The following is a 26,494-nucleotide window of genomic DNA, read 5'->3' as shown; positions in this document are numbered from 1 at the left end:
CCTTTAACACTTATGATTTTATTCCTTTTTCTTCATGACAAATTAACTCAAAGATTCTGTTTTCAGCAACTGAAGTAGGTTGCAGACAAAGGGAGAAAGTGGCATGAGGAGAAAAAACCTTGCATTTGTTACAAGCTGATAAAAATGTGGCATGACAGAGGATTAATCTGGGCTGTCCCTGTCAAACTGGGATATTTGGAGAGTATGGGATCTGTGTGTCATGCTGTGTGAAGCTTTTCAGAGCTGTTGCTAAATTGTTGGCTATACTTCATTCCAACAAACATGTTTGTGGGGATTGTTGGGTTCCTCTTCTTCTGATCTCCTCTTATCACTCACCTGCAAACATCCAATAGATGACACTTATGTATAGGGCTCAACAGACAGGGAGAAAGGGGCAGCGAGATGCCATCCTTTTCTGCCCTGGATGGAGGCTGCAGCAACCAAACGGAACAGCCTCCACGAGGCATAAAAAGAACCCGCTTCTAGCGAGTTCTTTCTGAGATGTGCCTGGGCCGCCATTGGAGCCCTCACACACACTGATGATGTATGTGTGCCACGGCACTTTTTGGACACGGCGCTGCACGCACATCATCATGGCAGCCCCCATGTGGAGGGGGGCGAGCCATGATGGGGCCTGGACAGCACGGTAGGGCTCAGGAGTGTGTGGACACTCCGCTTTCCCAAGCCCTAAAATCGACCCCAGGCTGGTGCATAGTGCCAGTCTGTACCAGGCCAAAGTTAGGTTGTTTGATGTAATCATTGTTTTATTTCAGCGAGAATGACTGTCATGTACAGGAACAGTTCAGAAATCCAGGCTTCAGTGTGTGAGCTTGCACCTAATTGTCCATTTAAATAAACCAACTCATTTCTCTCTTCTTCTTGTGACTGACCTTCCTTTCATCCCATACCAACCCTTCTCATGAGGTCAACTTTGAAATTCCCAACACTGCCTCTCCTCCCTGTTCCCATCTGCTTGTTAGCCATCAAAGAAATGTGAAAGCATTGGCTGACAAATCAGACCATTTTAACCATGGCAGGCAACATGAAAGAATCAGCTCCTGAAAATGAGCAGGGGTAGCTGTGTTGGCCATTTAACAAATACAAACAAGATTCCATCAGAGATACCTTTATTGCCCCACTGAAATGCACAATATACTTGTTGCATGCTCATGTGCTTCTTCATCAGGCAAGATGTTACAAACCAAACAGGAGAAGGGGAAAAAACCCAACCACAATTGGAGATGTTGGTCAGATGCCTGCATGTTGTTTCAGTCTTTATTAAAGATGGTATGCTGGGGAGGATATCTTTTGCAGGCAGGCTCCTCCTCCTGACCATGCAGCAATAAGGAGATTTTATCCACCATCCCAAAAGGGATCCCAATAAGGAGATAGGGAGACATACTGGATGCAAAAGAGGGGTCCCTGTTGAGATGCAAATGGACTTTGAATTTCCTGGACTTTAAAAATTTCCCTGTTGCCGTGTGACCAGAAGGAGGAGGAGCCTGCCTGCAAAAGATTGTGTTTTTTCCCCACCTTTTTGGTTTGTAACATCTTGCCTGATGAAGAAACCCATGGAACTTCGAAAGCTTACAACAAGTATATTGTGCATTTCTGTTTGCCAATAAAGGTATCACTGATGGAATTTTGCTTGTACTCCTGAAAATGAGTTTACTCAGTTTTGATTCCATTTCCCCCCCAAACACAAAGCGATCAGTGTAGTATAATTGTTACAGTAGTGAACTGGCACTACAGGAACCCTGGTTCTAGTTTCCACCAAGCCATGAAATGCACTAGGTGACCTTTCTCAGCTGAAGAAGGCTGCTGCTGTGAGGATCAAGTGAGAAGGAAGAGATGCTGCCTTGAGCTTATTGGGTGAGAAGTGGGATATAAATGTGACCCATAAAGTAAGTTTACCTGTTTTCAGCAATGAACAAAGCATACCGTAGCTATTTTCCAGCAGAAAACACTCTGGCTTCCATCTATTCCAGTGACAAGCCTATTTTAAAGTCTTGGGCCTTATAAGTACCATCTGCTAAAGAGTTAGGCGGGGTACAGACCGCCGCTTTGCGGCGGTCTGCCGCTGCCGCCGGCTAGTCCGTGGGGGAGCCGGAGCCTCTACACGGCTCCCCTGCGGACTGAAAAAGAAGCTCCAAAATGGAGCTTCTTTTTCCGTCGCGTTTGCGATGTAGCGAGGCGCCAGGGGCGCACTCGCTACGTCACAAGCGACGCGACGCGTACGGACGCTCAGCGTCCAATACGCAAAGATGGCGCCGGCCATGTAGAAGGGCCGGTGCCATCTTGTACGGACGGAGTCCGTACTAGGCCCAGGGGCGTCTAAAAGAGACACCCCTTTTTTAAAATGGGACGTCCTCCGGACGTCCCAAATGGTGGTGCAGAAAGCACCCATGTTACAGCAGCACAAAGTATTAAAGTAATTAAACTTTATAAAGCCTTCTAGAACTAAATTACTTTATTTGGTAGCTCCAAGGACTAACTGAAGATGAAATAAAAAACTCAGTTATAATATCCCAGGTCCTCATTTCTGTTTATCTTGTGTTTGATGCCAAATCACTTTTCCTGTATTTAAGTTTGCATGGATAATAGCCAGTGATGTACACAATGAAGGTAACTCTCTCTGCTAAAATTTGTTTTATTGTTGATAGGTGTAAACAAATAAGTAGAGCAACAGTAAGCAATTAAAAAACTTCTAAGACGTAGAAAAGCAATACACAAACTCTTTGTGTTACACAATATTATTTTAATTTTTTAAAAAAATCCCTCCTAATTAAATTGCATCCTTTTAAAAACTATTTCTTTGTGAACCCATAGTCTAATCTTCATCCCAAAACATGTAAGAGCATAAAGATTCTTTTAAAAAAAACCAAAATGCAAGGAAGGTTGGAGAGGAAAAGGAGGGAGGGAGGGAATGAATGGAACAGCATGGACTGGAATAATATTTTGTGCTAACTGAGAAAACAGCCAGATGAGATATGTTGCTTTCGAGCAATAAAGTTATTGTCAAAGCACTCCAGACAGGCATCCCATACACTGTTACATTTATTTAATATTTAAAAACATGGTTTCATATAAACATCACACATTCCCAGGGTGCTAGTTCTAGGTGTTTGGCTGTCTAATCATCAATACTGGATGGAGAGTTAGATCTCCAAGCTTGTAAAACCAGTCATTTAGCAACTAAGGCAACATACCAAATCCAGACTACAGTATATGCATCTTATTCATTGAATTATGGTTTCATTTTTAAACTTTTGTGTCACCTTTCTGCAAATAGCATTTAAGGTAGTTCAACAAACAATAAACTATGGTGTTGATAGCTCATAATCAAAGCAGGCCCACAATAGTTAGCTCAACTGTCTTTTTGCCTGTGTAGACCACAGGCCATTAGGTAAATCTACAGAGTTTTGTATATACAAACTACAAGATTGTTTCCATGGCAGTGGACAAATCAGCCTACTCTTAACAAACCTGCTATTTGCCTCTCATTTATCTAAGGGCAAAACAGAACACCCCGAAGGAGTGGCTTCTGGTTGCCCCTTTGAGTGCTGGATCAGGGCCGTGGCAACCACATGCTGCAGCCCCAATCTGACATTTTCCAGGTGCAAAAAGAAGCAGCAGAAAGCTGTTCCTTTTTGCACCAGGAAAATGGTGCCTTTGCCATCATGGTGGTGGTTTTTCCACATTTTGGCGGTGTGTGGCATCTAAACACCGTGCCACTGAAACACCAAAATGCTACCTGCCATGTGGTTGGGCGTGCGGTGTGATGCTGGCTTGGGGCCAGAGTCAGAGCATGTGGTGTGCAGATGCCACATCGCCAAGCTGCTGGGAAGCCAGCGTATTTTGCCAGTGTGTTTAGCCCTTAGTCAGGCTTATCACCAGTAGTGCACTTCCTGATTGAGCCAGAAATCCAGAACAAGACCAACAAGAATTTACAGCTGTATTGTATGATTCCTTTCAACTGTTAAAATATGATGTTGGGTGCTGGATCTGGAACTTGCTGCCATACAATGGACAAAGGGAGTTTCCTTCTGGGAATAAAACTCTTTTCATTTGAGTACATTCACACCAATTGTCCAGTCATTCTCACAGCTCTTGTTCCATTCTTTCCTCCTGGGAAAATCATTTAATTTCTAGAAAAGCCGTTTAACTCCTGAAACACTGCCCCATGACCTATTTCTTGCTATAAATATATGTGCCAAGACAATAGCAATTTGGTCTAGTTTGAAACCAGACAGAACCTCTGTTCAATTTTGGCTGGACCCCTCAGTAGCTGGCCACCCCACATGTCACAGGATGCTACTAAGTCACCTTCATTCCAGTAACCCTGTGATTAGAACTATGCTTAAGTATCAGTATAATAGTGCTTCTTTACAAACCTGCAAGTTGCTATATTTTACTGACTTTGCATTATTAGTTCTTGTGTGTATGAACGTGTTTAGTATGTGTGTTGATTCCCCCCTTTAAAAAATAAACTAAACTAATTTGGAACTGCTTGTGGAGTTCGCTGGGTTTGGAACTGGTATACAAAGGCTTAAAATCTTGACTTTACATTACGAAGCCCTCTCACTGCTTCTTATTGAGCTAAATTAATTTCCCCATTGAATTTTATTTATTTATTTATTTATTTATTTATTTATTTATATCCCGCTCTTTTCCCAGGACTGGGACTCAGAGCGGCTTCACAGCAATTAAAAAACATTTAACCAGTACCTTGAATTGTGCCCAGGAACGAACTGGCAGAATGAAGCTGTTTCAACAGGGGAGTTGTATGGGCTCTGTAATCGGTGCCTGTTAACAGCCTGGCAGCAGCTCTTTGAACCAGTTGAATTTTCCAAACACTTTTCAAAGGCAGTCCTATGTAGAGCCCATTACAGTAGTCCAAACGGGATGTAACCAAGACATGTACCACCGTGGCCAGATCTGGCTTCTCAAGGAACGGGTGCAGTTGGCGCACAAGTTTTAAATGTGCGAAAGCACTCCTGGTCACAGCAGAGACCCGGGCCTCCAAGTTTAAAGCTGAGTCCAAGATTATCCCCAAACTGCAAACCTGTGTCTTCAGGGGGAGTGTGACCCCATCTAACACAGGCTGGATCCCTATTCCCTGATCTGCCTTCCGACTGACCAGGAGCACCTCTGTCTTGTCTGGATTAAGTTTCAACTTGTTTGCTCTCATACAGTCCATTACTGAAGACAGGCACTGGTTTAGAACCAGGACTGCCTCCTTGGATTGAGGTGGGAAGGAGTAGTAGAGTTGAGTGTCATCTGCATATCGATGACATCGCACCCCAAAACTCCAGACAACCTCTCCCAGCGGTTTCATGTATATGTTAAACAGCATAGGGGACAACATAGAACCTTGAGGGACCCCACAGGTCAATGGCCAGGGGGTCGAACAGGAGTCCCCCAGTACCACCTTCTGAGTTCGCCCCTCCAAGAAGGAATGGAGCCACTGTAGAACAGTACCTCCAAGCCCCATCCCAGAGAGGCGGTCTAGAAGGATACCATGATCGATGGTATCAAAAGCTGCTGTGAGGTCCAGAAGAACCAACAGGGACACACTCCCTCTGTTCAGTTCCCTGCGTAGGTTATCCACCAAGGCTATCAAGGCTGTCTCTGTTCCATAGCCAGGTCTGAAACCAGATTGAAATGGATCTAGATAATCTGTTTCATCCAGAAACCCCTGGAGTTGGGAAGCCACCACATGTTCCAGAACCTTTCCCAGAAATGATAGGTTAGACACTGGCCGATAGTTATTCATTATTGTGGGATCCAATGATGACTTTTTAAACAGAGGCCTCACAACAGCCTCCTTTAGGCAGGATGGAATTCTGCCTTGTTGTAGGGAGGCATTGATTACTTCCTTTACCCACTCAGTCAGTCCCCCTCTGGCCTGTTTAATAAGCCAAGAAGGACAAGGGTCCAAGACACATGTAGTGGCTCTTATCTTTCCAAGGATTCTGTCCACATCATCAGGCTGCACAAGTTGAAAAGTATTCATTAACACTGGACTGGTAGGAGCCAAGGTAACATCCACTGACATTGTATTAATTGTAGCATCCAATTTGGACCGAATCTGAGTGATTTTATCTGCAAAATGCTGAGCAAATTCTTCACAGTGAGCCTTTGAGTGGTCTGCATTTTCTACTTGAGGGTGAGTGTGTAAAAGACCCTTGACCACTCGGAACAGCTCTGCTGACCGGCTCCTTGCAGATGCAATGATGGTAGCAAAAAATAATTTCTTTGCTGCCCGCATTGCCAAAGAGTAGACTTTCAAATAGGATCTAGCTCGTATTTGATCAGATTCACTCTGAGTCTTTCGCCAACGTCGCTCTAGTCTCCTTCTCATTCGCTTCATCAACATCAAATCCCTAGAAAACCAGGGGGCTGGTTTGACTCCACTCCATGAGAGGGGACGCTCAGGAGCGATTGTGTCCACCGCTCTGGCCATTTCCCCATTCCAAAGGCTGGCTAGGCCTTCAACAGAATCGCCTGCCAAGGTGACAGGAAACTCCCCAAGAGCCCTCAGGAATCCATCTGGATCCATCAGCCTCCTGGGACGGACCATCCTAATCGGTCCCCTCCCCCTGCAGAGGTTCTGAGTCCCAGTAAGTCTAAACCTGACCAGATAATGATCTGTCCATGATAATGGAACTGTGGAGAGTTCCACCACACCAAGATCATCATCATCCTACCCAGCACAAAAAACAAGGTCCAGAGTGTGCCCAGCAGCATGAGTAGGGTCAGATACTACTTGGGATAGACCCATGGTTGTCATGGAGTCCATGAAGCCCTGAGCCACTCCTGAAAGGGAAGTCCCAGCATGGATGTTGAAGTCCCCTAGCACTAATAGACGTGGAGATTCCAATACCAACCTCGAGACCACTCTGGTCAGTTCAGGAAGGGAGACTGTGGTGCAGCGGGGTGGGTGGTACACCATTTGTGTATGCCCTCTTGGGACCCCCTGCAATTTAAATAACAGTATGACCCCTGACAATTTGGTGCATGTGTGTATACCTTCATGTGTGCCCATGTGCCTGTTTATTTCTTTTGGTTTCAGCTTTTGGCCAAAGTTCTCCAAAATGGTCCTATCCATTTCAGCACAACAGCTAAATGAATTAGTGATTGCTGTTTTCCTTTATGAAGTGTTAAGAAGCAGCCCAGCAGGATCAGTTCCTATAATGAGGTTTCAAAAAGGACTATAGAAGAAGCTTGATTATGGCTCTAATTATCCATTTTTAAATTTATCCACAGGAGTGCTTAGACTTCTTCCCTCTGCTCCACTGGTCCATCTTGGGAGTAAGGTGTTTATAATTCTAATACTGTGCAACTAATCTTTATTGTTAGGAACTGACAGTGGAGTGTAGGTGTTAATGAAGCTGCCTATGTGAAGGAGATAGCAAAGGTTAACATGCATTCTGTTTGTCTAGTATTACTGCAGCTCTTTACTTCAAGAAGTCAATGTAATCTCCTTTGCCTCCTATTGTATTTCATGTCCCAGGAGCAAGTAATAAACCTGTCATAGTTCACATTTCACATTAGTTTTGTAGCTCTAATTAAGCTAATATAATGTTTCTAAACCAAAATGTCCCCCATTATCTAGATTTGCTATTTGCTATCTTTTTACAGAAAATGAATGTCTGTTCTAAATAAGGGAGTTTTTCCCCCCTCTACAGAGGGGAAAAAAAGTGTCCCCTCCTTATTCCACAAAGTCCATCAGTTATGACAGATGCTAAAACCACACATAAAACTCCATGAAGCAAAGGAACATGTATTCCATGGTGCATTTTGCTAATGGATCATAGTGCTCTGTCACTTTAGAAAATACTATCTAACTCTAATGCCTTGCTATGTTTTCTTTATTGCTTTCTACTGTGGGCAGATTTACGATGTGTTGTTTTATACAAACAGCTTCCGAGTTTTAAAAGAATTGCAAATAAATCTTGGAAGGTTTACATAGATAAATCAAACTTTACAGAGTTCTGATCACAATTCAATCTGTTTGACATGTTCTGTCATGATGTAAAGATGCCTTTCTCCTTCATCCTCTCCGATGACCAGTCACCCCTCCAGACTCATTTAAGTTTATCGCACAGTGTTCTGGCAGTGTTCTGGGTACTAAATAAGAATGGAACGGAACATACTTTATTGTTCGGCTGGGTTCCCTTCCAGGTCCCATTTGCTGCTGATAGTGTCCCTCGCCCATCCCAGAGTGAGAACTGTTATAAAGAGTTATCAGCTGGCAAGAATGTTTTCAGGCCGCTCCAGGTGATGTCAGTGCAATAAGCCAGCCAATTCTCAACCCACCCTTGTGTTCTGATTGGCTAAGATAATTTCCTGTCCTCCCGTCCTAGAATGTCTGCAGTCTCTACTGTTCTTCTGGGTATGATGTGAGGAGGGCACCACAAGTTGTGCTGAAATTTAATGATACTGTATTTTTATTCATGTAATTTTTTTTAACCACAAAAAAGAATGATCTCGATGTAAACATCTCTGTAGCATATTTTTGGATGGAGAATCTTTTCCCCCCTCGTACACTTGATAAATAAATTTATGTATAATCATTTGACCCTGAAATTCATATGTATGGTAATGTTTCATTATATCACAACATATAAAAATCAGAAAAAACCGAAGGTATAATTTCTATGTTGAATAAAACTTTGTAACAGTGGTTATGGACACAGTTGTATCTGCACTGCATGGTTTTTTTTTTCTGCTGGAGATGTGTACAATAAATTTGTATGTGATAACATCATAGAGTGCTGACATCACTTACTTCCGCGGGACTAAAACCCTTGCTAGAACAATATGCATGTGCAAAATAAGAACTTCTTTGGAACGACCTCGGCTACAGTAACAAAAACACACTATATGCAGTGCGATAAAATGTGTTCTCAGGTACTGGTGCGCTAAACTTAACAGTTTAGTTTCAGCAGCCCTCATCCTCCACAACCATTCCATGGTGGAAAGTGTGTGGGGGGGCGGGGAGAAGTGTCTGGTTGTGTCCCCATAGCCAGATGCAAAATGATTACATTGTCTCCTGGGGTTTCTGGAGGACTCTGGTGAGTCTTAGTAAATGATATAATCGTTCTGTGTCTGGCTATGGGAACATAGCCAGATATTACTGCCATCTGCCCCACTTCCGACCAGTCACGGGACTGTAATGTCAAAACAGTGAGTCTGGGGGTGCTGAGAGTTCCACATGCAGAACTATGATGCTATGCAGGATCAAAGCCACATAGGGCTTGCAATTAATTCACCTTTAATTTAGCCCTTGCTTTATGCAGGAATTGGAAGTTTCCTGGCATGGTTATGCCAGACAGATGCCAAGATTTGGCAGTCACCTCAGAGATTTCCACTATTAGGATTACAAAATTGTGCCGCATCAATGGGAGTAGTTCTCTACTGCACAGGAAAATGCCAAAGTGTCTTCCTGTACCATAGAGCCCTGAAGACAGGCAAGGCAGAAGAGAAGCATTTAAGGTGCCTGTGGTCTAATCTACACTGCAGGAATAATGCCATTTGGCACCACTTTAACTGCCATGGGTCAGTGCTATGGATTTTTGGGATTTGCAGTTTCATGAGATATTTAGCCTTCTCTGTCAAAACTGCTGCCAAAACAAAATGCAAACATAGCATTGACCCGTGGTAGTTAAAGTAGTGGCAAACAATTATTTCTGCACTGCAGATTAGACTCATGCTTTTGTCCCTCTGAATTTCAGCAACATACTTGCTAGTACAGCCACTATTCCACACTGTGAGTCAGGGCAGCAAAAATGGAAAAAGTGGTCTGATGTGTGGTGACTTCCCTGCATTGAAACATGTTTTTTACAGTTCTCTTTCTTCTGTCTTATGAATGAACCAAGCACAAAATTGTTCCACAATGATAAGGACCCGATGATAGAAATGAGATGCCTTTGTGAGTCAGAATGCACTGTTTGTACCTCATTTTCCCCCAGCTTCATTTTCCTACTAAAGAAAAGGCCAGGATATAGTGTTCTTTTAAGAATGAGACATTAGTGAGACAAAAGCACTGAGTGTGATACTACATGACTACAGTTTGGTTGCCTTCAGAACTGCAAAATAATTGGAAAGATTGGAAAAAGTCATGGTTCACAACAGACATTCTTTCCACCTTACCAGTGAGGGGGACGGATTCTTTCAAAAAGCAACAACAAGAACACACAATTTTAAACAGTTACAAAGTACTGTACATATGTGATGTGTCGTATCTTTTGATTCATTCATTCACTATATCTAATCCTTGTTTCATATGAATAGTTAGAAATCTATCACCTCTGCCAATTTGTATCTTTCATCTGAATACAGAAAACTGATGTCATTGAGGTGATTTTATTCTGGAGATAGCACATGGACTTCACCCTGTTATTCATGTATATTATCTTGCTAGTTTTCTAGGGAAACAGTCATAATAAAAGATGATGCCATAGTATAGAAGTACCCACAGCAGAGGCTAGTCCACAGCCACCTGCCTTCAGAAAGATGACACTATCCTCACCTCCCAGATCACTCCTGCCTGTCTCATTATTCATAACCCAGTCTATGAGGTAGTGTCAGCTAATCAATTCTTCCCAAGTCAGTCTTTTAAAGAAGCAGTTAGAAAGGAGGATCAGGGAAAGGGGAAAAAGGAAAGAATTAACAGATCCAGTCTGTGCAGTTCTTATGGTATAATTGATCAGTCAGGGTTTGAGAGAGACAGCAGTGTTGGGAAATGTGAGGTATAGTAGTGAATCTTTCAAGCAGAGTAATGAAATTGGCAAGGCAGAGAATGAACAACAACCAGTCCCACATCTTTCCAGGGTCTCTCCTTTGTAAAACATATAAAAGTAACTATGGGGCTACACAGACTGGCACTTTGTGCTGGCCTGTGGGAGGGGTAAGGGCTGCTCCAAGTCCTAATGATGATGCCTGGGCACCATTTTGGCATGCACCCTTCTAGAAGGTGTGTGTCGTGATGATGCACTTCCGGAGCAGTGCCCAAATGGCGCAGCGCCAAAGGGACATCATCATGGCGCAATGGTGTGCTTATGATGCCCCTTCTAGGGAGTTAAAAAGAAGCCACTTTTTGCAGCTTCTTTTGTTTCCTTCAGGGACTAGATTGGTGTTGCTGCGTGAGGTTGCTGCAGCACTGATCCAGGGCAAAAAGGGGTGTCTGCATGCCGGCCATCTGTATAGACCCTATATTTACAAATCAAATGAAAGAGAGAGAAGGAAGAAGAAAATGACTACTAGAGTGATGCAGGAAGACAGAAAGTGCTGGTAAAACAAACAGACAGGAAATCTGCAAGCATGCAAACTAGCATTAGGAAACAAAAACATACAAAGATTGCTAACTTCAACAAGCATAGGCCTCCACCTGTGAGCTAATGTGCTGATGCTTGGGTTGGATCACTTTCCAGGTTGCTGCTGCTGCATTTTACACTGATACTTGTAAGATGCCTTCTATTGCAGCTGCACTTTGGTAGGGAAGCATGGAGAATAATTTGGTTTGTTTTATTTTAATGTGAAATTCAGGGATGCAGACAGAACACTCTCTTGATGAGCAACTGTTTAACTTATTTGGTACAGCAACATACCTAGTATATTTGATACCAGGTGCAGATCATTTTTAAATATTCTCCTTGTCTCTTCAACAGCCTTTTTTGGGTCTGGCAGAGCTACTGGCCAGATAGAGAAGGGAGGTGACTCTCTTTACTGCCCAGTCAGCAGAGCCATCAGACCCGGAAGGAAGCCCAGTCCTACTAGTGGTTGCTGGTGAGATGGGTTGCTCTGTCACCCTGCAGCTTTTTCTGGGTCTAGAGCTGCTGGGCAAGTGGGAGAGGGAGGAGACTCTCTTTTCCACCTGTCCAGTAGAGCCGCCAGACCCAGAATGGAGCCTCTTCCCACCAGCACTCTGGGTGACAACCTCATCTGGGGTGTCACCCAGTGCAGTTCATCCCTCTGGCACTCCCCTATTGATGCCTCTGACCTGCACACCCTCAGAAAGGCAATAAGCCAGTTTTGTTTTCTGTCCTGGGGTATTGTATCAATGCTTATTATGTCATGACTCATGAGTCACAACTTCAGTTTACTTTCTTTGGTATTTCGGCAGAGCTGAAGCAGATAGAATGTGAGAGAGAATGCATTTTTATGTGCTTGATCTTTAAAGAAATAATTTTGTCAATTACAGCTATTATCATTACTGTACAAGTATAATATAATATATGCATGGTATAATCTTCCTTTCTCTTTCCCCAACCTTCTCAAAACTTAGTTAATGAACTACTGTATACACTACTGTCAATCACCATGTGATAAATCATCTGACTGATGGGTGGTATATTATTAATATTTAAAATGCACTTTTATGGAAAAATGTTTGATTGACTGGTGGTTTAAATCTAGAGTTGATATGATTTCTCCCATTGCTATTCTAACACTACATGTTAATATTTTTGATAGACTGTGTTTTGTGCAACACTGTCTAGCCACCTTTCTATAAGCTTGGATTCTGGTTATATTGATGGGTTTTCTCTGAAGTCCTATCAATATTATTTGGTCAGACTGTACACTATATCTCTTGACACTTTTGCTTTATCTCTCCTCACTATTAATGCTATCCTGTTTCTTCTTAGATTGTCATTTCCTGAGTAAAACACTGTATTTTGAGTGGAAATGTCCCATTCCTTCCACTTTAGCTTGCTCACCCCAAGTATTGCAGTGGTTATACATTCCATTCCTTTCTTTCTTTTTTTATAATATCTACTTTTCCCTGATTCATACTGCTCATATTCCACATTTCTCTAAAATGTGTTGTGCAGCTTTGGATTTTTCTTTCATCTCATGTCAGTGTCCTTTTGGACTGAATCCAGTTGCATCATTAGTCAGGGTGCTACTTGTACTTATCCTTTATTCTTCCTCAGTAGCTCATTGAGCACCTTCCAACTGGAGAGTCCCATCTTTTGCTTCATATTGGCCTGTTTCATCATAGGGTTTTCAAGGTAAAATGCTTCAGAAGTAGTTTATCATTACCTGTTTTTGCACAATACCAATAAACATTAGCTACACTGCCACTGCTGTTGTCTCTGAGAGATCCTCTGTCAGAGGCACCCCCAACTACTCTTGTTGCCCAGTAGCCCTTTGGCACATTTAGTCTGGCTCCTCAGCCAAAGCCTGTCCGACATGGAAAACCCTGCCAGCAGCAGTGCTACCATCAGCATAGCCTCTTGCCTCACAGAAGCACACAATCGCACTATCTCCAAAAAGTAGTGATATGGTGGGAGCTTAAGTTTAAGCATAGCTAGATGCATGATCTGTGACTATACTTGGTTTTATTACTGAATTTCAGAGATTTCTTCCTTGCCACAAGTTTTTCACGTTTTCAGCCACATAGTGGATCAACTTAAACAGGTATTTTAAAAATGTAAAATATGGACTTTGACTTGGAGTTTAGGCCATTTCCTTCATTATATATATATATATATATATATATATATATATATATATATATATATGTAGATTTGACTGATATATCCTAAGATTCTGCTCTGTTATCATGACAATTGGGAGTACCTTGAAAAAAGAATGATTCCCCAGAGCTGTATTGAAACCTTGTGCCTTTTCTGTGACATGCCAAGACTCACAATAAGAGATTAACCAAACTATCCTATGCAGCATAAATGATATGCTGACCATTAAGATCAGCACTTGTGTTGACTCCCCATAGAAATGTCTGCCATTGTGCATGAATGAGGCTTTTTAAAAAAAGACATGGGATGCTTGTAAGGGCATGAGGCAAATGGGAATTTCTTACAGGGTAGAAAATGCCATCATATACTGATGTTATATAATTGCAGTTTTTCTCTTTCTGTAAAATCGATTGTCCTGGGAGCATTGCATGGTGGCAAATGGGAGCACTTTGTCACAAAGAATTATGCTATGCTACATTAACCTGCCATATAATCTATGACATTATGGGCATCTGAGTGTGTTCAGCTTTTGTCAGCCATCAGAGGTTTTCTCAGCCCCATTATGTATTTGCTTAAACAGGAAACTTGCAGAAGCTGATTGGTTGGTTCTGACTGATGTATAGTAAGAAACATACAACACAATTGCACAAAGCTACTAGGTTACCTATTAGGTTTGCCTATAGAAAAGGAATGGTTGCCTTATGCCTTCATTACTTATGGTAGCTCAAGGCAAGACATTTGTGTACAGAAGCTGTAGGTAATGCTAGCAGGAATAGTATTCAGAAGTAATTCTTTACAAAGAAACAGTGATTTGTAATTGGTTTCTTTCCTCAGTAAATAACGTTTAACAATACTACATTAAAGTTGCACCTTAATGAGTGAAAGCATCACTTTTGTTATTGTGTAAATGACATGTTTTAAATTACCTTTCTAGTACAGGGTAATAACTGAGGAGGAAAATCGCATGCTGTGCTGTGCTTCATGCTGCCGTCTCATGTTTTGTTGTGAGTGTTTAGGTGGCAAGTGCAGTAGACAGGGGAAAGTGTAGTTTGTACTAAGTGCCAGTGGTTTATAGCATTTAGATGATTTTTAAAAAGTAACTTGATCAATTTTTGGCCCTCATATTAAAGTAACAATAGGTAACCCTTTTAGTTACTTTGGAGAACAGGGCAGATAAAAGTAGCTTTCCAAGGAGGCATTACCTTTAAAGACCCAGAAGAGATTAAAATAAATTTGATGAGTATATGAAGTGATACCACTATCTGGTTTCACTGAAAGCACTTTTCCAGTGGCAAACTCCATAAAGCTGGAAGAAGCTGCTTCAGTTTATAGATCTCTAAGGTCCAAAATACACTGTGGAAATAATCCAGTTTGAGACCGCTTTAACTGCCCTGGCTCAGTTCTAGAGAATCCTGGGAACTGTAGTTTGTGTCACCAGAGTTCTATGATGATGAATGCAAATGTCTCACAAAACTACAGTTTCCCGAATTCCCTAGCCTTGAGCCAGGGCAGTTAAAGTGGTCTCAAACTGGATTATTTCTTCAGTGTGTTTTAGACCTCAATTAACCTTTTAGAAAGGAAATCTAGTTCCCATTCCTTTGTGGAAAGCTATCGTTGGAATTGAAGAAACATAAAGGTTTCCTAACGTTTCCAGCACTCCATATTAACAAAAATGCTCCTGATGTGCAAAGAATTAGCAAAAATAGCTCTCCCTTTCATTAAATGTTATTCATTTTCCTTCATTACTGTCATATGAAATTTCACCCATTCATTTTAAGAGAAAGAAATGAAGAATGAGCTAAATCAAATACAACCCCACAAGTCTGACATGTTAGCAAGATGACCAGTACACTCTCATTTTCACAGTTCCTATTACTTTCCAACCACTTCACTATAAATGAAGGGTGCTTAAGTGTGCTATCCCCTGCTGTATCCCCTAGTCCTGTATTATTTGCTCTTTAAATGTTGTTTTGTGTGTATGTGAAAAAATACCTAAAATCCTTCCAGTGGGGCAAATTGCTATGTCTTTGCATCTGTTTGGGCCTGGGAAATACATTTGTTACTCCCAGCTGTCTGAACCTAATACAACCCAGGTGGGCTAAAACATGACAATTTCCCCCCACATACACCCCATAGAGCACAGCTGGCATTTTGCATAAAAATAAAGGAGGTAGGAGGGAGTTCCTTGGGGATCTCAGAAACAATCTTGCTGTTCAGTTTTCCAGCCCCTGAGACCCTTTCACACTACATAATCACAGCACTGTGATATAACTTTAGTTGCAATTTCAACATCCTAGGCAATCCTAGGAATGGCAGTTTAGAGAGAGGCATCTAGAACTGTCAGCCAGGTAGCTGATCTTGTACTTCCACAAGCTACTTTTTTTTAAAATTCAAGATTTCCAAATAGATAAAACAAAACAACAACAATACATAAACTGAAAAGGAGGGAAAAGAACAAATAAAAATTATAGACACAAAACAGAAAGGAAAAGAAAGATGAAAGTGACTTGCCAATCTTCTCTTCGGTGGTATATTATACTAAGATAAACTGTAAGATAATAATATAATAATAATAAAAACTTTATTTTTAGCCCGCCTTTCCTGGGATCAAGGCGGGTTACAACAGCGAAAAACACAATACAATCAATGAACAATAAAATTAAAATACAGGAGTTACAAAAATACAACAACTATTAAAATACAGCTGAGAAGATCCATCAATACCTCACATAAAATAACTCCTCACCTTCTTTCTATAAAATGAGATTATTGGTAATCGAAATCCAAATAATATCCTTAAAGGTATATTGTTTACAGGAAGTTCATCAATTATTAAAATATATGTAATACTGTATTACAGATTAGTACCCACTATCAAAAATTTCTAATACTATTCCTCCTTCCCTAACTTACATTGAACAAAACTATAACATCTTGCCTCTTACATGTGCATATTTCAATTAATGTAAACAATGCAACCACTCTCATTTTCCCATTTAAAATCCCCCACCCCTCTTCCAACTTATGTTAGTTCCAATGCTGTCATCATTCTCACCTGACTCTTCCACTATTGCCTCCAAAAATTCAGTCAAGGCACAGACTTTCATCTTTAAACATCATTTACCATCAGTTTACATTTCTCCCTTATCAGTTGCCACATCTCTACAAATTCATCTTGTAGAGACTGCATCTTTATCTTGTTTTCAATAAAATCTTGGCAGACAAAAGAGTTAACACATCAGTCTCTTCAATGCCTCCTCTCAAGGAATGCCAAGATGACTTAACCTGTGTTATTATTCTGATTGCTTTCAGTGAACTGCCAAAACAATTTCGCTTTCCAAAACAAATCTTTAAAGGATTTTTACATGCCAGGTGATACAAAAAAGTATATTAGACTTTCTGTTTTTAGCCTATTTTTTAAAAACAGAGTGCATGGAATTGCCTTCTTTGGAGGTCTTTAAACAGGGGCTGGATGGCCATCTGTTGGGGGTGCTTTCATTGTGTCTTCCTGCAAGGCAGGAGGTTGGACTGGAGGGCCCCTATGGTCAATTCTGACTCTATGATTCAAGATAGTTTATCACAAGGGAGGCAAAGCACCCCATGGATAAATGGTAATTACATCTGGTAATATCCCACAAAAGTGGGATTGTTTTCAGACAATGTTCCCTGACGTCACCATTAACTCGCATTTAATGTGCAGAAAATGGCCAACTGACATCTCTTTCATGGGGCTTTATAGTGTTATCACTGGTTAGGAGGCAAGACCTGCAGTCCTCATGACCTGGCAGAGTTCTCAGACCCTTGTGGGCTATCTGCACAATCTCCCCTTGCCCAGGAAGATAAATCACTGGTCAGATCTTGCCTCCTAATCGGCAATAACATTGCTGGCCCCCTCTCTCTCATGGAGCCAGTGAGTTCCCAGAGAGCCATATTCTACTCCTGGAAGTCTAAACTGCAGAATTCCATAGAATGCAACCATGGCAGCTAAGGGGTGATCACAGCATTATAACTATAGTGTGACAGGGCCTCTACACTAGAGAACTAAATAACCACACTGTAGAACTATACGTTATAAAATTTACATTGCAGACTGTCTTCACAGACACCACCATTCCCCAAGGAGAAACTGGCAATGGAACCATTGGCTGGTGGGCAAGAAGACTGGATGGGGAATGTGGCTGAAAAGGAAGTGGCAATGAAGAATGCCATAAACAAGCCCACTGTACAGAAATGTGTTCAGCTCAATCTTGCCTGTAAGTGTTAAACTGCCATCCCAAAATGGCCCTGGATGGATTTCTGAAGTCCCCAGACAAATTTCTGGCGCTGAGGCAAATTGCTATGGAGTAAATAGCAAGAAAGTGGTGGTTTTATATTTGACAAATGTTGAAGCACATCAACAGAGAGCTGGAAGGCAAAGATAAATTTTTCACCAGCAAAGATATAAATGTGAGAAGCCAGGTTATAAATTAAGAATAAAAGGACACTTTGAAGTAGAATTATATTTTCTTAACATTGATAGAACTGGAAGCCCAGGCAAAAATAGTTAATGCCAGTAAGTCTCTGTGGCTAGAGAGCTCTATTCTGCCACTATTTTGCGTTTCCCTCATGAGTACCTGGGCTCACAAAAAGTTCCACTTTATCTGGAAATCGGGGGGGGGGCAGTAATATTTCAGCAGAATAGGAACAGAGCTTGGAAAAGTTACTTTTTAAAACTATGTCTAGAATCTGCCATGCTAGCAAAGGGATGCTATAAGCCATTTTGAGGGGGAAGAAAAAACTTTTACATGATGAAAGTAAGACAATATATATTTGAAAGTTTCCTCCTTAAATAAGCTAATAAAACAGATGAGGCAGTTGTCTCCATCAGACAGACAGACAGACAGACAGACAGACAGACAGACAGACAGACAGACGTAAACTAAGGCAGATGCTTGTTGCAAATCTTATATTTATAGTAAAGTAGTTTCAGGTAATAAAGAAGTTATGAAGTCTTTTTTGCAAGAACTAATTCCACATTTCCATTTCTTGGACATATGATAAAGCCTTTTTCAACACTTTACTCCAATATATGACCATATTAGTAAAACGGATCTTAGACTGACGAAAATATTCACATGAGGTTTATATATTTATATTTATTGGGATCCCATCCCAGTCTCTATTGCAGTGAAACCCATAGCAGCTGTGGGAATGACAGAAATACTGGCAGGATTGTAGATGCAGAAATAAAATATGGGAGGGTAATGTTAATGGGGAAACACAGATTTGCCATACTGGAATGTTACTTGCTTTGAAACAGTGACACATACTTAAAAAATTAAGTCTTTCTCTTCCAAACTTTCCATAGAGGCACCCATGTTAATCTGTTGCAGGGGGGAAGAGAACAAAAGGGTCTTATGGTACCTTAAAGACTAACAAGTGTTATTTGACATTAGCTGTGATTGATAGGAGTGGCACAAGCTCTCCCACTGCCTGATGTGGAAGTAGAGGTGCTATTGCTACCACTGTTTTGTAGTGTCCTGTCTTCCTGTTCTTTTAAAAATCTTGCTTTGGCTTTGGTTCTTTGCAGACAGTAGTGGCAAAAAGGAGTATTAGGGCCCAAACAGACAGACCAAAATAAAGCTGCTTCAGGTCCCTTTGGAGGTATGCTGTTTAAATGACACACACATCTTAAGTTGTGCCAAGGCTGCATTCTAGTCCTTAGGACTGGAGCATGGCTTTCGGCCTCTTAAAACGCATGCAGCATTTAAACAGCATACCTTCAAAGTGACCTGAAGCAGTTTTATTTTGGCCTGTCTGTTCGGGCGCTTAGTTATCACGTGAGCAGGCAGGTGGGAGGAGAAGAAGCTATTGTGTGAATGAGCAAAGAGGTAATAATAGGGCATCAGATAAGTCTGGCTGAGAGGTCATGACTGCCCAAGGACACTGGGAAAGCCACAAGTCAGGAAATGTTGCCCAATAGGTCAGATGCAGCAATACAAGAACACTTTTGAGGTCTCCAAGTGTGGTACACAGCTCCAAAGTTGCTGCATTTTGAGTAATTCACAATACCTCACCCCACACCCTCCAGGGGGTGCAAAGGACAATTTAACAGTTTAGTTACACTTGTATCATGTCCTTTTGCCAAGGGAGCCTATTTGAGCCTCTTCTTGCCTCAGCTGCTCATGCTGTTAAAGTGCCCCCACTGGAGCCTCACCCACTTCCTAAGTAACTTGGCCAGCGGGCACAGGGCAGGGCTCCAAAACCAGAAACTTCAGAAAACAAAACCAATCCTGGCCATAGCAATGGAAAACCCAGGCAGGTGGCAAACCGAAGAAGACAAATGACCAGAGCAGATATAAATGGATTCAGTGCTTCATAATTAAAAGTTAAGTGGAAAGAGTTCTAGAATTCTCATCGCCCTGCAGATTATCTGACAATGTTGCAGGAGAGAAGAGGCAAAAGCTGTCACATTTATACACACTTCATGCTTAAGGGAACATCTTGCCCTCAGTGATGCTTTTCTATTGAATTGTACCCCTGCCGCAGTGTAAACACTTTCAGTGTGGGCTGAGCAGTTGTGTGCCAGACTACACTCTGTGCCATGCTGAAGACATTCCAGGGAAGCAGAGAGCAAATTAAGGCAACTGAAAAACAGATGCCATGGGTAAGGTGCCTGAGACTCGGCAATAGCCATGCACATCAGATTTCTTGTCTAGCAGAGGCTGGTTTATACAAGCAGGAGAATCAAGTGGCAGAACTTTTTCCTAGACTGTGGACTTTCAGGCAGTTGAGTTAGTGAGGAAGGGGGGTTTGCATGGTTGAATGTTCCTCCATTAAAAAAAAAAAAAGATTCTGTGCTTTTAGAAAGAAGCAGGTCAGTCTAACCTGCACCTTTCCCCCAGAAAGATATTTTAATAATGCAGGGATTATTTCTTCTATGGTGAGATATTCAGCCCACCCTCATAAAGATGATAGAGTCTAGGGAAAGCTTTGCTGTGTGATCCTGTGACCCTTTACATCAATGTGAACAGGCTGTGCAGGTCCAAGAGTCAGTCTTGCCCACTGAAACCAAAACTGGAACTAGCCTGAAGTCCACTTCTGGTTTGGTTTGGTTTAAAAAAAAAAAGTTTAGGCAGGCTAGACAAGGTGCAGAGGGGAGCAGTGCCATATTTTTTAAAAAAGAAGATTTGCTCCAGTGGCTTCCAGAATAACACACACACACTCATTGGGAGGAGGAGAGAATCCAGAGACCACAAAATGGAATGCATACAGTTACCTCTAATGTAGATTATATGTAGTCAGTTTGTTTTCCAATTGTGTAGTGAAAGTTTTTATCAGCTCAAAAAGAATTTATTTTAAACCTGAAAACTGTGTGTACACATTTTAAAAAATCCAAACCATTCTCCTTGTTCTTTAACACAGGAGAGCAGCTTGAGCTAGTTTACAGAGAATTTATTTATTCATTTGGAGTATTTATACCCTGCTCTCCAGCCACAAAAGCTCTCAGAGCAGCATACAATTTTTAATTAGACAATTTACTTTCCTCAGGCTTACAATCTTAAAAGACATGACACAAAAGGAGAAGGGACTGGCAGTGGGGAAGGGATCAAGTTCAGTGGTTCTTCGCTCCTTCTGGGGCCAGGACCATGGCATGGACTGGATGGAGGGCTCTTCTTCTTACTTTGGGCTAGGTCTGATGGAGCTGGCCTCCATCTCTCTCCCTCTGAATCCAGATGATAGCGGGTAGGTGAGCTGGAGGTTTGAAATTTAAAATTTTGATTTTTTTTGAAAAAAAATTGAAATTCAAAAGATGCATTGTTTTGCAAACAGGTTAATGGAAATATTTTCTGAAATCTGCAAATCTACATTAATGATGTGTTTAATTGCCACCTTTTTCCTTTCTGTCTGATATGACCCAGGAGACATATTTTTCTCTAGCTCTGTTTTTTGATCTTTGTGTTTTGGCACCCTGTATCTGTGTCTCTCTGGGATGATGAGGGAAGTGACATAGTAGTGTGAATATGTTGGCATGTTCAGGCTTATACTGCAATACCACTTGATTGGGGGGGGGGGGATTTGCAGCTCTACATCAGGCAGTACAATGTCTTGGGTTAATCTTATGCAGGGCTAGAGTTCAGCAGGTGGGGGCCACTTCAAAGTTTCCCTCTCTCACAGAAATAAAGACATGAGGTGGGAAGAATCATGTAATTTGGTATTAATGGGAGTTTCCATTAATACCAAATGATGAGCCCATTACTGTTTATGGAAGGGACAACAACAGGGATAAGCGTGTGTGGGTGTGATAATCTTCCCCCTGATAACAAGATTAACATGATTTAACAATGGGAGAAGGATACTTGCCTCCCATGTGATAATCTCCTATGTTAGAGGTTGGGATGACAGAGTGCATTAAAGGTATTTATTGACTGCATTTATATTTTGCTTTTTCTTTGTGGAACTTAAGGGGTATTTGAGATGTTTTCAGGAAATCTCCCATCTAGCCAGGCAGTTACCTAAAAGAGACCTTATGGAAGGCAGCAAGGTTGCTGCATAGTATGTCATCTGGAGTACTGCATTCAGCTCTTGACACTATACTTTAGGAACAATATAGACAAGCAGGAATAGGTTCAGAGAAGGGGAACTAGGATGAAAAGAGGTATGGAGAACAAAAAAAATGAAGAAAGGTTGAGGGATCTGGGCATGTTCAGTGTGGTGAATAGAACACAGAGGACTGATGTGATTTCACTTTTTAAATATCTGAAGAGCTCTCACAGAGAGGAGAGTCAAGCTTGTTTTCCGATGCCTCAGAGACCAGGACCAGGTCTCATGTTTTTAAAATATGGGAGTGTAGATTCTGAATGAACATTAGAAGAAACTTCTTGACAGTAAGAGCTATTCAACAAGCAGACTGGTTACATCGAGAGATGATATGCTCTCTTTCTGTGGACATCTTCAAAAAGAGACTGGGCAGCTACCTCTGGGGTTGCTTTAGACAAAGTTCTTGCACTGAGGCTGGGACTCAGTGGCCTATGACATTTCTTCCATCTCTGTGATTCTATGATTCAGACTAATAGTGGAAGTCTTAGACACTCTTGTTTCCCCCACAGGATCACAGTTCTAGTCATATTCCTGCATCACTGCTCCAGGAAAAAAATGTGCTTCTTTGGTTCCTGTTACAAAGTGAGGTGGATCCTCAGACCAAAGGCATATGTTTTCCTTGGCAGGAAGAATTTTATTTTTACATTTCTGAAAATATTTTCTTTGGTTCCCCCCAGTTTTATGAAGCACATCCTAATCTTTTCACAAAGTCTCTGTTCAGGTGTATCACTGCATATCACAGAATGCTGCAGGATGACTGAACATTAGGAAACACTGTTAGGATTGATAAGAATATAAGGTGCAAGTGGTATATTATTATTGTTAATTGCCCTCAAGTTGACCCCAACTCACAACAACCTTGTGGATGAAACATCTCCAAGACCCCTTGACTCCACTGCTCTGCTTAGGTCCTGCTAACTCTGACCTGTGACCTCCCTGATAGAGTCTATCAATCTGACATGCAATATTCTTCTCTTTCTACTACCCTCTCTCTTTTCTAGCATTATTATCTTTTCTAATGAGTCAAGCCTCTCATGATGTGGCCAAAGTATGACAACCTCAGTTTGATCATCTTGGCTGCTGGGACAATTTCAGACTTAATCTGTTCAAAGATCCATTTGTTTTGCCTTTTTGACTGTCAACAGTATCCTCAGTACTCTTCTCCAGCACCATATCACAAATAAATTGATTTTCTTTCTGTTGGCTTTCGTCACTGTCCAGTTCCTGCATCCATATATGGTGATGGGGCAATGGTTTAGGTGATTCTAACTTTAATGCTCAGATGTATATCTTTGCTCTTTAGAATCTTTTCCAGTTCTTTCATGCCTGCCCTTCTCATTCCTACTCTTCTTTTTATTTCTTGATTGCAGTGACTATTCTGATCAATGTTTGATCCAAGATACAGGAACTCTTTAACTATTTCTATTTCCTCATTGTCTAGGTTGAATTTATATATTTCTTTGGAGGTCATTATTTTTTTGTTTTATTTATGTTTAGAATTAAGCCGTATAAAATGTGTGTTTGTGAGGGAGTGTGTGAATGGGTGCAGCATAGTTCTGCTTTTTCAGCCACCATGAGGAACAGCAGCCTGCAGCCATAGGATGTGTATTCCAGGAGATCTTTGGAATGAAGCTAATCTATTCTTCTGCTCTCATTTTTGAAGCACATTCTGTTCTCTTATATTGTCTTGGGAAACTGTAGTTCTTCCAGTGTCTGAAGCCAGCTTGACAAAGTGCAATCAGGCACTACCACTACAGCTGTTCCTCACACCTGCTTGGTAGGGAGTAACACTAAGAAAAAGGAAAGGTTTTCTTTAAAACAAATCATGCTCCTCTCTGTAAGTTCCTCCTATGTTGAAACAGCAATCTTTCTTAACAGCAATCTTTCTTAAACTGTTGCATTGTCCATCACCATTGGCGCCTGGTGGCTCTCATGTCAGTAGTGAAGTGAATCTGCTCTAGGTTTCACTTCAGTCTTTCAAAGTGATAAGCCTATCTTGGGGACAAGGTGCAGTCTCTTTGATAACTTCTTTTAAGTTTAAATTAAAATTTGGAGCAGATTCACCATACCAGTGACATAGAAGTCACAGGCCACCAGATTCTTTCAATCTTCAGTACCAGGTTTTGTTTTTTTTAATGTTAGCTCTACTGTTCTGATAATGTTACTTGGTTATTATCAGGGGACTTCAAATAAAATGATGCTTTGCCATTATCAGAGAACTTCAAATAAAAACAAAAACAAAAATGATGTGTTAAATTACAAGTTCTTTACTTTGGACCTTGAATGGCATATTAGAAACAACTGATGTCTGTTTTGACTTCAAAGGAGTTTCTTTTAAAACTTTGGTTTAAAAAATGATTCATTGGTGCATTACAGACCGCCCTAAAGCGGGCGATCTGTCGCTGCCGCCATTAGCTGCAGCGGGAAGCCCCAGCGGCCAGACCACGAGGCTTCCGGCCGCAGTGAAAAAGGAGCGCCGAAATGGCGCTCCTTTTTGGCCTCCGGAAGTGGCGCCGCGAAGCGCGAGGCGCACACTCGCAGCATCACTTCCGGTGCGCCACGTCTGGACGCTGTGCGTCCAAGACGTAAAAATGGCAGCGCCCATGTGGATGGGCGCTGCCATTTAGGACACGCTCCACGCGTGTTGGGAACGGGGTCGGTTAGGAAGGGGCAACCCTTCCTAACCCTAGCACGCCCCTTCCTAACCCTAGGAGAGCGTCCTAAACGGCGGTCTGTAACCCTCCATTGTTTCTCAAAAAGCTGTCTTTTTGTTTTACAATAAAAAAACCTCCCCTCTGCTCATCTATCTTTAGTATTATAGGAGAAATAGCAGTCAGATAACTGTTTCCTCTTGTTCCCATCTCCCAAGCACATTTTTTGCTGCTTTCCCTTAGATCAGTGGCAAGTGTTATAATCTCTGGTTTTCACGCTGTATACTGTGTACTTTATAACAGTACCATAGTATATACGTGTAAATTAGTCTGTTTCAAAAGTCCATAAAAGATAAGAGAAAGAGTGGAAGGAAAAATGCAGTAAGTTTATTGCTGCTACTTGTGTTGTTGGTACATAAGATACAGCCTTACCAGAGAAATAGACCAGCCAACAGAGAATTGTTTAAATCAGGGAAAGTCATTCAAGTGCTCTCCAGACATCTGGAACTTTGGGTCCTTTCAGTCTAAGTGCTCATTCTGCTATCATCCTAACTCATCTTCAGAGTTCTGCAAGGGTTTAGTTTGGAGTCCTCTTAAATTTTCCCACTTACCTGCCATCAACTTTCTTACTACAGAAAACCCTTTAAGGAAGAAAAGATATAACAGCTGTACATTGCCTTCCAGTAAACCCTCTATCTGTGAATCCATAATCCCTAGACAGCTTGACCAATGGTCAGGGATTATGGATGTTGCATTCCAAGACATCCGGGAAGTATGGGTTAGCCTACCTGTGGTGTACACTGATCCAACAGGAGCTCTCTGGAGCTTCGGATGAAAAACTTGTCAGGACTTACATCTACCTGGAGATGTCCTGGAGTATTCCTGGGATGCAAAGCATGTGTTTCACCATCACCACTGAGCTATGTCCCCTCACTTTGGATTGACAAAATTTGGAAAAGTTACCTTTTTTTTTTTTGGATTACAGGTCCTAGAATCATCCCAGCCCACATAGCTGCTGGTTGATTTCAGGAGTTATAGTCCCCCAAAGTAATTTTTTCCAGGCTGTTGGTGATGGGAGGAAAGATTATCTGTCACTCACTTCTCAATCAGTGCAGAAATCTCAGACAGATGTTATGAAACATGTCTTGCTTCCCCATTAATATACGCTGTTTGTTCATCTCTCACTAAATGATGCATTCCTAATTGTCAGTCCTGTTCCTTAACTTTAATTTTCTTTTGAGAAAGGCAAGGAAATGTGGCATTCCAGGAGCATATGGACACATCAGGAAATAGAGGACTGTCTGATACATTGATCAGGGTTGGGCCAGTTAGAACAGAATTCCTTCTCTTTTGTGAGCAGAATAAGGCTGAACGTCTATTAAAAATGGCTTTGAGTTGGGTGTGCAGTGAAGGCAACCCTTACATGTCTGCTTAGAGTGCGATCTGTAGTTTCATCCTTTTGCAAGAGCTCCAAAGTTCATATGTGACCCTTTAATGAAAGTGGCATCAAAATGTTTATCTCCACTATTATTATTATTAAACTTTATTTCTAAAGTGCTGTAATTATACACAGCGCTGTACAAAGTCAGTAAAATTAAGGAATATATAAAAGCCTGCCCGAGGCGTACACTCTAAAAGTAATAACAATTGGATAGAGGAATAGGTAAAATTACAATATAGGAAAGAAAAAACAAGTTAAAAAACATCAGATATAAAAGCAAATCACATCAAACATTATCAGACAGCCAGATGACAATCACAAATTCCCTGAGAACG

Source organism: Sceloporus undulatus, chromosome 1 (assembly GCF_019175285.1).
Source record: "Sceloporus undulatus isolate JIND9_A2432 ecotype Alabama chromosome 1, SceUnd_v1.1, whole genome shotgun sequence".
Classification (NCBI taxonomy): domain Eukaryota; kingdom Metazoa; phylum Chordata; class Lepidosauria; order Squamata; family Phrynosomatidae; genus Sceloporus; species Sceloporus undulatus.
Note: the sequence above shows the minus strand (reverse complement) of the source record.